Source organism: Rhincodon typus, chromosome 1, assembly GCF_021869965.1.
Source record: "Rhincodon typus isolate 14 chromosome 1, sRhiTyp1.1, whole genome shotgun sequence".
In the NCBI taxonomy this organism is placed as follows: Eukaryota; Metazoa; Chordata; class Chondrichthyes; order Orectolobiformes; family Rhincodontidae; genus Rhincodon; species Rhincodon typus.
This window is the reverse complement of record NC_063332.1, coordinates 21,757,225-21,769,662: the sequence shown is the minus strand read 5'-3', so window position 1 is coordinate 21,769,662 and position 12,438 is coordinate 21,757,225.

The following is a 12,438-nucleotide window of genomic DNA, read 5'->3' as shown; positions in this document are numbered from 1 at the left end:
ATTTCTGATGAAGGATCTAGGCCCGAAACGTCAGCTTTCCTGCTCCTATAATGCTGCTTGGCCTGCTGTGTTCATCCAGCCCTACACCTTGTTATCTCCATTAATATTTTGTTGTTATTTCTTCTATACCACTGGTCAAGGTAGTTACAGCATGGAAACAGACCCTTTGGTTCATGCCGACAAGGTATCCTAAACTGAACTAATTCCATTTGCCAGCGTATGGCCCACGTCCCTCGAAACCTTTCCTATTCAAGTACCCTTTCAAATGTCTTTTAAATGTTGTAATTGTACATGCCACTACCACTTCCTCTGGCAACTCCTATATATGCACCACCCTCTGTGTGAAAAAGTTGTCCTTCAGGTCCCTTTTAAATCTTTCCTCTCTCACCCTGAAAATATGCCCTCTAGTTTTGGAGTCCCCTACCCTTGGGAAAAGACCTTGACCATTCACCTTTTCTATGCCCCTCGTGACTTTATAAACCTCTATAAGGTCACCCTTCAGCCTCCGATGCTCCAGGGAAAAAAGTCCCAGCCTGTCCAACCTCTCCTTATGACTCAAACTCTACAGTCTTGGCAACATCCTTATAAATTTTTTTCTGTACCCTTTCTAGTTAACAACATCCTTCCTATAACAGGACTAACAGAATTGTACACAGTATTCTAAAAGTGGCCTCATCAATGTCCTGTATAGCTGCAACATGACATACTACTCCAATGCTCAATACTCCAACCAATGAAGGCAAGCATGCCAAACACCTTCTTCACTGCCCTGTCTGCCTGTGATGCCACTTTCAAGGTCCCTCTAACAACATTCCAGGGCCCTACCATTAACTGTGTAAACCCTGCCCTGGTTTTACTTTACCAAAATGCAACACCCTTGCATTTATCTAAATTAAACTCCATCTGCCACTTCTTGGCCCATAGGCCCAACTGATCAAAATCTCATTATACTCTTAGATAATGTCTTCACTGTCCACCGTACCACCAATTGTGGTGTCATCTGCAAACTTACTAACCATACCTCCAAAAATCTTATCCAAATTGTTGATATAAATGACGATAACAGACAAACAATTTTTGCAGCACAGACCTCCGGTCTGAATAACAACCCTCTGTCTTCCACCATAAAGCTAATTTTATATCCAATTGGCTATGTTGTCTGGAGTATTTTTGCAATTTTCTTTTACCAGACCTCATTTAAAGTCTCTGCTCATGCATTCGCAATGGGACTGTAGGCAATTGTAGATGCTTACAGATTTGGATGAATTTAGAATATTTTAGGATATTAAGGACAGGTGAAGCAAGACAAAGATCAATTTATGATAATGATCATCCATGATCTCAGAGAATGGTAGAACAGGTTTGAAGGGCTAAGTGGCCAGATCCTGTAGCTTTGTGATTCTACCTGAGCACAATTGCAGGTACATGACAGGTTTGTGAATTTCATGCTTCAAGGTGAATAACTGAGTTTCTGATTGGGCTTTGCACCTGTGGGTTTGAGGAGTGATTTGGTAATTTCTTTGGAGATTCTTCTAATTGTCTGCCATCGTGCTGACATAACATGGGTTTAAGGTTTTTGCCATTTTTTAGTTGCAAGTGGAGGTGGATGAGGAATAATATGGAGAACTCTGATGGGGCAAACCCAGTTGTGATAAGCATCAGAATATCAGAAATAGAATCATGTTACCTGTTTTATGATGTGGGTGTGTGATGAATTCATGTTGATAGAGAGGGAAAAAGGCAATAGAAGAGGTCAAAATTAAAACAGTCAGGTTGTTCATTGGACAGATAATTGGGCTAGGATTATTAAAAATGAGCAGAAGATTACATTACAAATTAAGCTTGTAGACTACTTCCAAATGAAATCATTTTGGTGCTATCTTTCCCAATTGATTTCTTGCCCGGTTTCCAGTGGATTTTAGAAATTGTACTTTTTTTAATTTTGGGGGATAGTGACTATTTCATGCCCCGATTCACTGACTTCACACAACAAGTGCAGCCCAATAAAACGTTGCTACCTTGTAACCTTGCTACCTTGTACCTCAAAGAATTGAAAGCTGACAAGCTCCAAATATCATAGAATCTACTGACAATCCAGCAGACAATGATTAATATTTTCTGGAGAACCATAAATCCTGGAACTATATAGGTATCAAGTAAGATCTGAAGAAGAATCACATTGGAGTCAAACATTAAATCTGTTTCTTTCCCAACGGATGATGTCTGACTTGTTGAATTTCTCCAGCATAAGTATCCAATGTTGCCAATGTCATGGACCAGCTAATCTAGCACCCATAGTAAGAAAAATGCTTGAGAACAGTAGTTCACCATGCAGGAGATTGTGGGGCTGGCATAACCAGATACATGAAATCCTGAACAACATGTTTCATCAACATAGTATCATTTTAAAATCAAAAAATGTAGGCAAAGTACAGTTACTCTGTTGGAATCTGCAAAGATAATTGACACATAAATGGCTTGGATATAGATTCTTGGTAACACACACCCCAAAGCATTAAGTTCTTTGCTTGCAAACTCGCTGTTTGTTTCTGCTATTCCCAGTGTATTTTTAGAATGTATTATTTAAGCATTTGCAAATATGTTTCTTTTTCCTTTGGTACCTAGATTTTGGATCCAGAGTGCCAGTTCCCTGCCAATCCCTAGCCTTGGGGCCCAGTTAATATAAAACACTGCTTCAGCTTCAACTGGAGTACTATGTCCAGTTTAAGGTGTCATACTACAGGAAGTACGCGAGGCCATTGGAGAAAGTGCAGAAAAAGTTTGTCAGAATGGTTCCAGGTATGAGGGTGTTCAGTCATGAAAATTGATTGAAGAAGTTAGGACTATGTCACAAGTAAAGTCTCATCCAATGTTAATACATATCTTCATTGACTGTTTTAAAAAAGCATTAAACTGCCCAACAAAGATGGTTGCTATAATCATTTGAGTGGAGTTAGCAATAACCTTCCAGAAACATCTCAGAAGTCAATGGCAGCCAGAAAATCAACATCCATGAAACTCTTTTCTGAAGAAGGGTCACTGGACCCGAAATTCTGTTTGGTCTCCTCAGGTGCTGCCAGAACTGCTGAGGTTTTCCTGCAATTTCTGATTTTGTCTCCCATGTAACTCCTTACGGGTCTGGAACGCTAACCACACTGATATAACCTGCAACAAAGATGATTGTCTCCAGGAAAAGCCTTTATGCAATAAAATTGTAAGTTGCACCCATCCTCCAAGCAGATGCGTTAATGAATCTTTCTTTTAGAATGGGGCATACACAGTTGACTACTTGCAATGGAAGCCTTTGTCTCAATGGTAAATGCTGTCCCCTCTGTTGCTCACATGACTCCCACTAAATCCAAATGCATTTTCAACCACATAGTTTTTGAAGAGCAGGCAATCAAGGGATTGATGCTCCTCCATACAGCATCTTCTGCTAATGTCAATAACCCCAAGACCCGGCTACAAAAAAAAAGCCTCTAACCAGCAAAAAGCAGCCAACCACCTGTATTTCTGCCTGTGCAAGTAAAACTCTTGTTTTGTGAAAACTTCAAAACAGATGTCATATTTTAGCCAAATTTCCTCTGAAGACTTTTAAAGAGATTTTTGAACAGAATAAACTGCGTAAAGCTCCTCAACTACTGGCTAGCCAACCAGCCACCCTCACAAAGAAGTTCAAGGTTGCTAACTCCAGTTATGGATTCCATCTTAAAAGTGAGGACACTGTCAGACTGGTATATTTTGATGTGATGTACTTAATTAGTTACTAATTCAATAATTACTTTTTCCTTTCCAGGTCTATACCTCCATGTACATGTATTAGCGTGCTTCTGTTGTGCAGTGTTTCCCAGCTTCTAAGACTATGCAAAATTATCCCTGCTTCCGGCTTAACTTTGATTTTATTCATTCATGGTACAGGGAAGTTGCTGGCCAGCATTTATTGCCCGTTCCTAATGCCCTTGAGAAGGTGATGGTGAGCTGCTTTCTTGAACCACTGCAGTCCACGTACTGTGGGTTGACCCACAATGCCCTTAGGGAGGGAATTCCAGGATTTTGACCCAGCAACAGCGAAGGAACAGCAATATATTTCCAAGTCAGGATGGTGAGAGGTTTAGAGGAGAACTTGCGGGTGGTGGGTGTTCCCAACTATCTGCTGCCCTTGTCCTTCTAGATGGAAGTAATCATGGGTTTGGAAGATGCTATCTAAGATTCCTTGGTGAACTTACCGCTGTTGCAATCCTTACAAAGTCAGAGTCCACAAGCACAGTGACTGGGAAAATGCCCTGCTTGAGAAAAGGGAAATAAAAACTAAACCAGAACCTGCTTACTTATAGACAAGTGGTGAGAACAGACAGAAGGATTTGTTTCAAAAACTCGCTGTCTCTAACAACTGTTTTCCTTGGAGAAAACACCTGGTTATGGTCCAACAAGTTTATTTGAAATCACAAGCTTTTGGAGCGCTGCTGTTGGACTATAACCTGGTGCCATGTGACTTCTTCCCTCATCCACCCCAGTCCAACACTGGCATCGCCACATCCATCCTAGGAGAAGTAAAGGACATTTGATAGAGGTTGCCAAAAATGTGAGAGGTCTGGACAGGGGTAGACTGGGAGAAAAATTTCCCTACGCATGAAAGGATCAAGGGTGAGAGGACACAGATTTAAATTATTTGGTTAAAAGAAAAAGCGAAAGCAACCTGAGAAAAACCATTTCCAGGAAGAGAGTGATTAAGTTTGGAATGCATTGCTTGTGACTGTGGGGGTGCATGTTTAATTGAGGCATTCCAAAGGGAATTAGACTGTTATTGGAAAAGAAAGACTGTGTTATAGAGAGAGGGCAAGAGAACCACTTCAGTGAAATGCTCATTCAGTGGGTTGCTGCAGACATGATTGGCTGAATGGCCTCCTTCTGTGCTGCACTGACTCTCTGATTCAATGATGTTCATTCAGATAGTGACAGGGAGATCGCGAGTAACCCACTTCCAAAGCTGAAATCTCATTAGATCCTCAGTGTCGCTGTGCAGTGTCAGCCTAGATTTTGTCAAGAGTAGGACTTGAACCCTGACCTTACAAAGGGAATGAAGGAGCTCACTTTTGGTTTTTCGTTCAGTTTTTGATGGCAGAAACATTTGCTGGGAGTTAATTTTTAGCACGATAGTTTAGTACTGCACTGAGAGACATTATTCTGAGCTTGTTGAGATTTCTGAAAAAAATTGTTATTTTAAGCCCTTTCCAGTACTACTGTCAGCAGCTAATAATTTCTTAATTTCACAGAAATAAAGAAAGAATCTCAAGCTATTTTAAAACAATGGAAAATGATCTTCTCAATCTGTACAAATTGGGTTTCATGATTTGCCAAGGGCTGTACTCTGCAAACATAGCTGGTAGACACCTGGTATGGTTAAATATAATAAAGACAGCAGACAGCTGCTTGATATATGATATAAACAACACAGAGCAGAGGAGGAAAAAAGATCTGCTCCTGGAAGGAAGCTGAACAGTGTCGAGATGTAGGAAAGCAGTGGGTTGAGGGCCAGTTATTTTCTCAGCTGTGCTTACTGGCTCCGAGTCGATGAGTCACATGGGCTGCTATTTGCACCTGTGTGGTCACACTTCAAACCAAACAAGCTTTGCAGGGAAGGGTTAGGGCTCCATATGATTTACATCATCTCGCCCGTGAAATTATACAGAACAGCCGCACAGTCATCCACCAACTGTTGTAATGAAGCTCAGGATCGCCTTACTTTATGTGCATCCCCCTCCTGTCAAATACTCAGCTTGACTCAATGGTTGCACTGAATCTTGCCCTGAAATCAGGAGGCTCCTTCCTGCCTGTAGAAACTACACTACAGTGACTGAGTGAGCCGGGAGGTTTTTTTTTAATCTGTTCACAGGGTGTGAGTGTCACTGGCTGGGCCAGCATTTATAGCACATCCCTAGTTGCCCTCGAGAAAGTGATGGTAAACTGCTGTCTTGAACTGCTGCAGTCTATATGCTGTGGGTAGACATGCAATGCTGTTAGGAAGGGCATTTCAGAATTTTATCCCAATGACAGTGAAGGAGCTGTGATATATTTCCAAGTCAGGATGGTGAACAGCTTGGAAGGGAACTTGAAAGTGGTGATGGTCCCGTGTATCTGCTGTACATGTCCTTCTAGAAGTGATCATGAGTTTGGAAAATGCTGTCTAAAGATCTACGGTGAATTTCTGCAGTGCATCTTGCAGATAGTACACACTGCTGCTACTGAGCTTCAGTGGTGGAGGGAGTGAATGTTTGTGGATGTGGTGCCAATCAAGCGGGCTGCTTTGTCCTGGATGGTATCAGGCTTCTTGAGTGTTGTTGGAGCTGCAATCATCCAGGCAAGTGGGGAGTATTCCACCACAGTCCTGACTTGTGCCTTGTGGATGGTGGACAGGCTTTCGGAGTCAGAAAGTGAGTTAATTGCTGCAAGATTCCTAGCTTCTGAATTGTTATTGTAACCACAGTATTTATAAGTTGAGTTCAGTTTCTGGGCATTGACTCTGAAAGCACAGAAGGCCATTTGACCCATCGTTCCTGTGCTGCCTCACTGGAAGAGCTATCCACTACCAACCACAAAAAAAAACAGAAATTGCTTGGTAAACTCAGCAGGTCTGGCAGCATCTGTGGAGAGAAAGCAGAGTTAATATTTCGGGTCCAATGACTATGCTGAAGATTTCCAGCATCCACAGTTCTTTGGTTTTGTTTTTGTGTTTACAGATACCCACTACACTGCGTTTCTGTCATCACCCTGAATGCTTTTCTTCCGAAGTATTTATTTCATTCTCTTTCGAATGTTACTATTGAAACATCTTTCAGGCAGCACATTCTTGAACACAACCAATAAGCACAAGAACAAATTTTAATTTAGTTAAACTTGATACATTTAATAACTTGCTGACTCTTCTGCCAGCACTTGTGTGTTAAGAATAGAATTGTGCATGGCCAACCAGAGCTCAGTGGTGAAATGGAGACTTCACATTAAAGGGGGGGATTTGGGCTGTGTATATCACAGAAATCCATGGAAGATTACATGGTAGGGGGGTAGGGGTGTGCATGTGGAGAAGAGAGGGAAACAAATTACTTAAGGAAAAATAGCATACTTTCCACTCTTTCGTTTCCTTATTAAATGCTATTCCTCTTTTATTGCAGGAGAAGGAGCAATGGCAAAAATGTCATCTAGTCTGGTCATAACAAATGCCATCTTTTGTCTATTTTTATTTGAGATTTGGAACATTTGGCAACATACATTTATATGGTAGAGGGTCTAGACCATGCCTCACTGGCCACCTCTCCCTGTCTTAACAGCTGCCATTAGCCTGTTCCACAAGGCTGTTGGGTTGGTATTGGCCACATTGTGAATAGTACCTTCCTGGGCTATCAGTAACAGAATGGGATTTGAACCCAGAGCCTGTGGCCCCCTTTAAAATGTGGTTCATGCTCCCCCTCAGTCAGCCTGCTGTTGCTTTCATATGGAGTGAGGGGCAGAGAAGGAGAGATTTTGTGTAATGGAACTTGGTGATTTTATCCCTGATCATTTCAATCTAGTTATTGTTGTTTGAGAATGGTAAAGCATGGATTTCTGTAATTACTACAGGAAGTTTATAATATATTCTAAGTGAAGTGTTGGATTGCATTTAAGATGCTCCCATTGTGTTGTTTTACATGGCATTCTGTAATTAGGAAAGTGAATGTAGTGACAAAAGACAGTTAATGAAATGTATCAAAGCCTTATGCTGCCAAGACCTTGTCTTCTGGGCAGCAGAGTGACTTGAATTTCAACCCGGAATGTCAGTCTTCAGAACAGTAATCTACTCATTTTCATTGAAAGAAAACAAACTGAATTTAGCAAAACCACAGGAGCTACCATTTGGGAGGCAGTGGTATCATGGCAATGTTACTGGATTTGTTATCCAAGAGGCCCAAGCTAATGTTCTGAGAACATGGCAGTTGGAATTAAAAGCTGATCTAATGGTTACTATCAATGTTCCCACTGAATTATTTTCATCTGTGTGGATCTCTGAAGTCAGTGAACAGCAGCAACTTCCAAAGCTGAAGTCAATGCATCAGCATATTATACAATCCCTGAGCCCCCACATCTCAGAGGGGACATTGATTAGAACCCAACCATTATTGATTGTTGTAACAATCCATCTGGTTCACTAGGGTCCTTTAGGAAAAGGGAACTGTCCTTTGGAAGAAGGATCACTGGATCAAAACATATTAACTCAGCTTTCTCTCCACAGATGCTGCCAGACCTGATGAGTTTCTCCAGCAATATGCGTCTTTGTTTCAACTGCCCTTCTTGAACCCAGAGCCTCTGGCTCACTTTAAAATGTGGTTCATGCTCCTCCTCAGCCAGCCTGCTGTTATTATCATATGGAGTGAGGGACAAGAGGATGGCCAGAGTGATGGGAGGGCCAATGAGGGATAGTGGAGGAAACTTGTGTGTGGAGTCAGATGAGGTAGGGGAGGTCCTTAATGAATACTTTGCTTCAGTATTCACCAGTGAGAGGGACCTTTACGTTTGTGAGGACAGCATGAAGCAGGCAGGTATGCTTGAATAGGCTGATGTTAGGAAGAAGGATGTCCTAGAAATTTTCAAAAACTTGAGGATAGATAAGTCCCCTGGGCCAGACAGGATATACCCAAGGTTACTACGGGAAGCGACGGAAGAGATTGCTGCCCCTTTGGCAATGATCTTTGCATCCTCACTGTCCACTGGAGTAGTACCAGATGATTGGAGGGTGGCAAATGTTATTCCCTTGTTCAAGAAAGGGAATAGGGATAATCCTGAGAATTACAGACCAGTCAGTGTTACTTCTGTGGTGGGCAAATTATTGGAGAGGATTCTGAGAGATAGTATTTATGCTTATTTGGAAACACACAGTTTGATTAGAAATAGTCAGCATGGCTTTGTGAGGGGCAGGTCATGCCTCACAAGCCATATTGAATTCTTTGGGGATGTGACAAAACACATCGATGAAGGTAGAGTAGCGGATGTGGTGTATATAGATTTTAGCAAGGCATTTGATAAGGATCCACATGGTAGGTTCATTCAGAAAGTAAGGAGGCATGGGATTCAGGGAAATTTGGCTGTCTGGATACAAAACTGGCTGTCCAATAGAAGACAGAGGGTGGTAGTAGATGGAAAGTATTCAGCCTGGAGCTCGGTGACCAATGGTGTTCCACAGGGATCTGTTCTGGGACCTCTGCTTTTTGTGATCTTTATAAATGACCTGGATGAGGAAGTGGAAGGATGGGGTAGTAAGTTTGCCGATGACACGAACGTTGGTGGAGTTGTAGACAGTGTGGGGGGCTGTTGTAGGTTGCAATGGGACATTGACAGGATGCAGAGCTGGGCAAAGAAGTGGCAGATGGAATTCAACCCAGGAAAGTGTGAAGTGATTGATTTTGGAAGGTCCAATTTGAATGCAGAATACAGGGTTAATGGCAGGATTCTCAGCAGTGTGGTGGAACAGAGGGATCTTGGGGACCACGTGCATAGATCCCTTAAAGTTGCTACCCAAGTTGATAGGATTATAAAGAAGGCATATGGTGTGTTGGCTTTCATTGGCAGGGGAATTGAGTTTAAGAGCCGTGAGGTTATGCTGCAGCTCTATAAAACCTTGGTTAGACCAGACTTGGAATATTGTGTTCAGTTCTGGTCACCTCATTATAGGAAAGATGTGGAAGCTTTAGAGAGGGTGCAGAGGAGATTTACCAGGATGCTGCCTGGACTGGAGCGCAGGTCTTATGAGGAAAGATTGAGGGAGCTAGGGCTTTTTTCATTGGAGCGAAGAAGGATGAGAGATGACTTGATAGAAGTGTACAAGATGATGAGAGGAATAGATAGTGGATAGTCAGAGACGTTTTCCCAGGGCGGAAATGACTATTACGAGGGGTCATAATTTTAAGGTGATTGGAGGAAGGTACAAGGGAAATGTCAGACATGGGTTCTTCACACAGAGAGTGGTGGGTGTGTGGAATGCACTCCTTGCAGTGATAGTGGAGTCAGATACTTTAGAGACTTTTAAGCAACTCTTGGATAGGCACATGGAGGATAGTAAAATGTAGGGTATGCTGGGTAGATTGATCGTAGTAGGGTAATAGGTCGGCACAACATCATGGGCCAAAGGGCCTGTATTGTGCTGTACTGTTCTATGTCCTATGTTCTATGTTCTATATTCTTACGTGGCCACATTTCATGTTAGAAAGGAAGGGAAAAAAATTGAATGATTTAAATTCTCACATTTTCTTTGAATTCTTTTTCTTTTTTCTAATTAGTACCTATTATGGACCAATATTTCATTTCTCCTCTGCAACCATTCTCACTCCTTTCATCATTGATTCAATAATATCTTTGCAGTCTGAGTTCCCTCACCATCTAACACTTCTCAATTGCTCCACTTTTTCCTAACAGCATAAAACCCATCACATTTGCACCTCTCTTCAGTTCCAAAGAAGTCATATTAAGAGGCATTTAGACAGACACATGAACAGGCAGGGAACAGAGGGATATGGGCCAAGTGCAGGCAAATGGGATTAGTTCAGAATAGCATCATTGTCAGCACAGACATGGAGGGCTGAAGGGCCTGTTCCTGTACTGTTCTATGTTCTATTAACTTGAAACATTAACTCTATTTCTCTCTCTGCCCTGGTGCTACCAGAGCTACTGAGTTTCTCCAGCCCTTTCTGTTTATATTTTCTATGGATCTTTGTATCATCAGCAAATTTGGCTACAGTCCAATCGCTCCCTCGTCCAAGTCCATAAGACCGTAAGAATTAGGCCATTCGGCCCATCGAGATGCTCTGCCATTCAATCATGGCTGATATGTTTCTCAACCCCATTCTCCTGCCTTCTCCCTGTAACCCCTGATCCCCTTACCAATCAGGAATCTATCTGTGAAGAGAAATCACAGTTAAGGTTTCGGGTCCAGTGACCCTTCCTTAGAACTGTCCTTCTGGACAGTTGAAACAAAGACACATATTGCTGGAAAAACTCATCAGGTCCAGCAGCATCTGTGGAAAGAAAGTTGAGTTAATATGTTTCGGGTCCGGTCACCCTTCCTCATTTCTGAGGAAGGGTCACTGGACCCAAAACAATAACTCTGATTTCTCTTTACAGATGCTGCCAGACCTGCTGAGCTTTTCCAGCAATTTCTGTTTTTGTTTCTGATTTACAGCATCCACAGATTTTTTGGGATTTATTTAGGAACCTATCCCTCTCTGTTTTAAATACATTCAATGACTTAGCTTCTACATCCTCTGCACCAATGATTTCCACAGATTCACCACCTTCTGGCTGAAGAAATTCCTCCTCATCTTAGTTCTAAAGGGTCGTCCCTTCACTCTGAGGTTTTGCCCACAGGTTCTAGTCTCTCCTACTAGTGGAAACATCTTCTCCACACTGATCCCAGTGGAACTCCACTAGACATCAGCTGCCATCCGAAAAAGACCCCTGTATCCCTACTGGCCTTCTGCCAGTCAGCCAATCCTCTATCCATGTCAGAACATGCCCCTAACACAATGGGCAGCCTTACTTAGCAGTCTCCTGTGCAACACCTTGTCAAGTGCCTTCTGGAAATCCAAATAGATTACATCCGAGATAGTAGGAACTGCAGATGCTGGAGAATCCGAGACAACAAGGTGCAGGGCTGGATGAACACAGCAGGCCAAGCAGCATCACAGGAGCAGAGAGGCTGACGTTTCGGGCCTAGACCCTTCATCAGAAAAGGGGGAGGGGAAGGGGGTTCTGAAATAAATAGGGAGAGAGTGGGAGGCGGATAGAAGAGGGATAGAGGAGAGGATAGGTGGAGAGGAAACAAACAGGTCAAAGAGGTGGGGTTGGAGCCAGTAAAGGTGAGTGTAGGTAGGGAGTTAGGAAGGGGATAGGTCAGTCCAGGGAGGACGGACAGGTCAAGGGGGCGGGATGAGGTTGGTCGGTAGGAGATGGAAGTGCGGCTTGAGGTGGGAGGAGGGGATAGGTGGGAGGAAGAACAGGTTAGGGAGGCAGGGATGAGCTGGACTGGTTTTGGGATGCGGTAGGGGGAGGGGAGATTTTGAAACTTGTGAAATCCACATTGATACCATTGGGCTGCAGGGTTCCCAAGCGGAATATGAGTTGCTGTTCCTGCAACCTTCGGGTGGCATCGTTGTGGCACTGCAGGAGGCCCAGGATGGACATGTCGTCTGAGGAATGGGAGGGGGAGTTGAAATGGTTCGCGACTGGGAGGTGCAGTTGTTTATTGCGAACCGAGCGTAGGTGTTCTGCAAAGCAGTCCCCGAGCCTCCGCTTGGTTTCCCCGATGTAGAGGAAGCCACACTGGGCACAGCAGATGCAGTATACCACATTGGCAGATGTGCAGGTGAACATCTGCTTGATGTGGAAAGTCTTCTTGGGGCCTGGGATGGGGGTGAG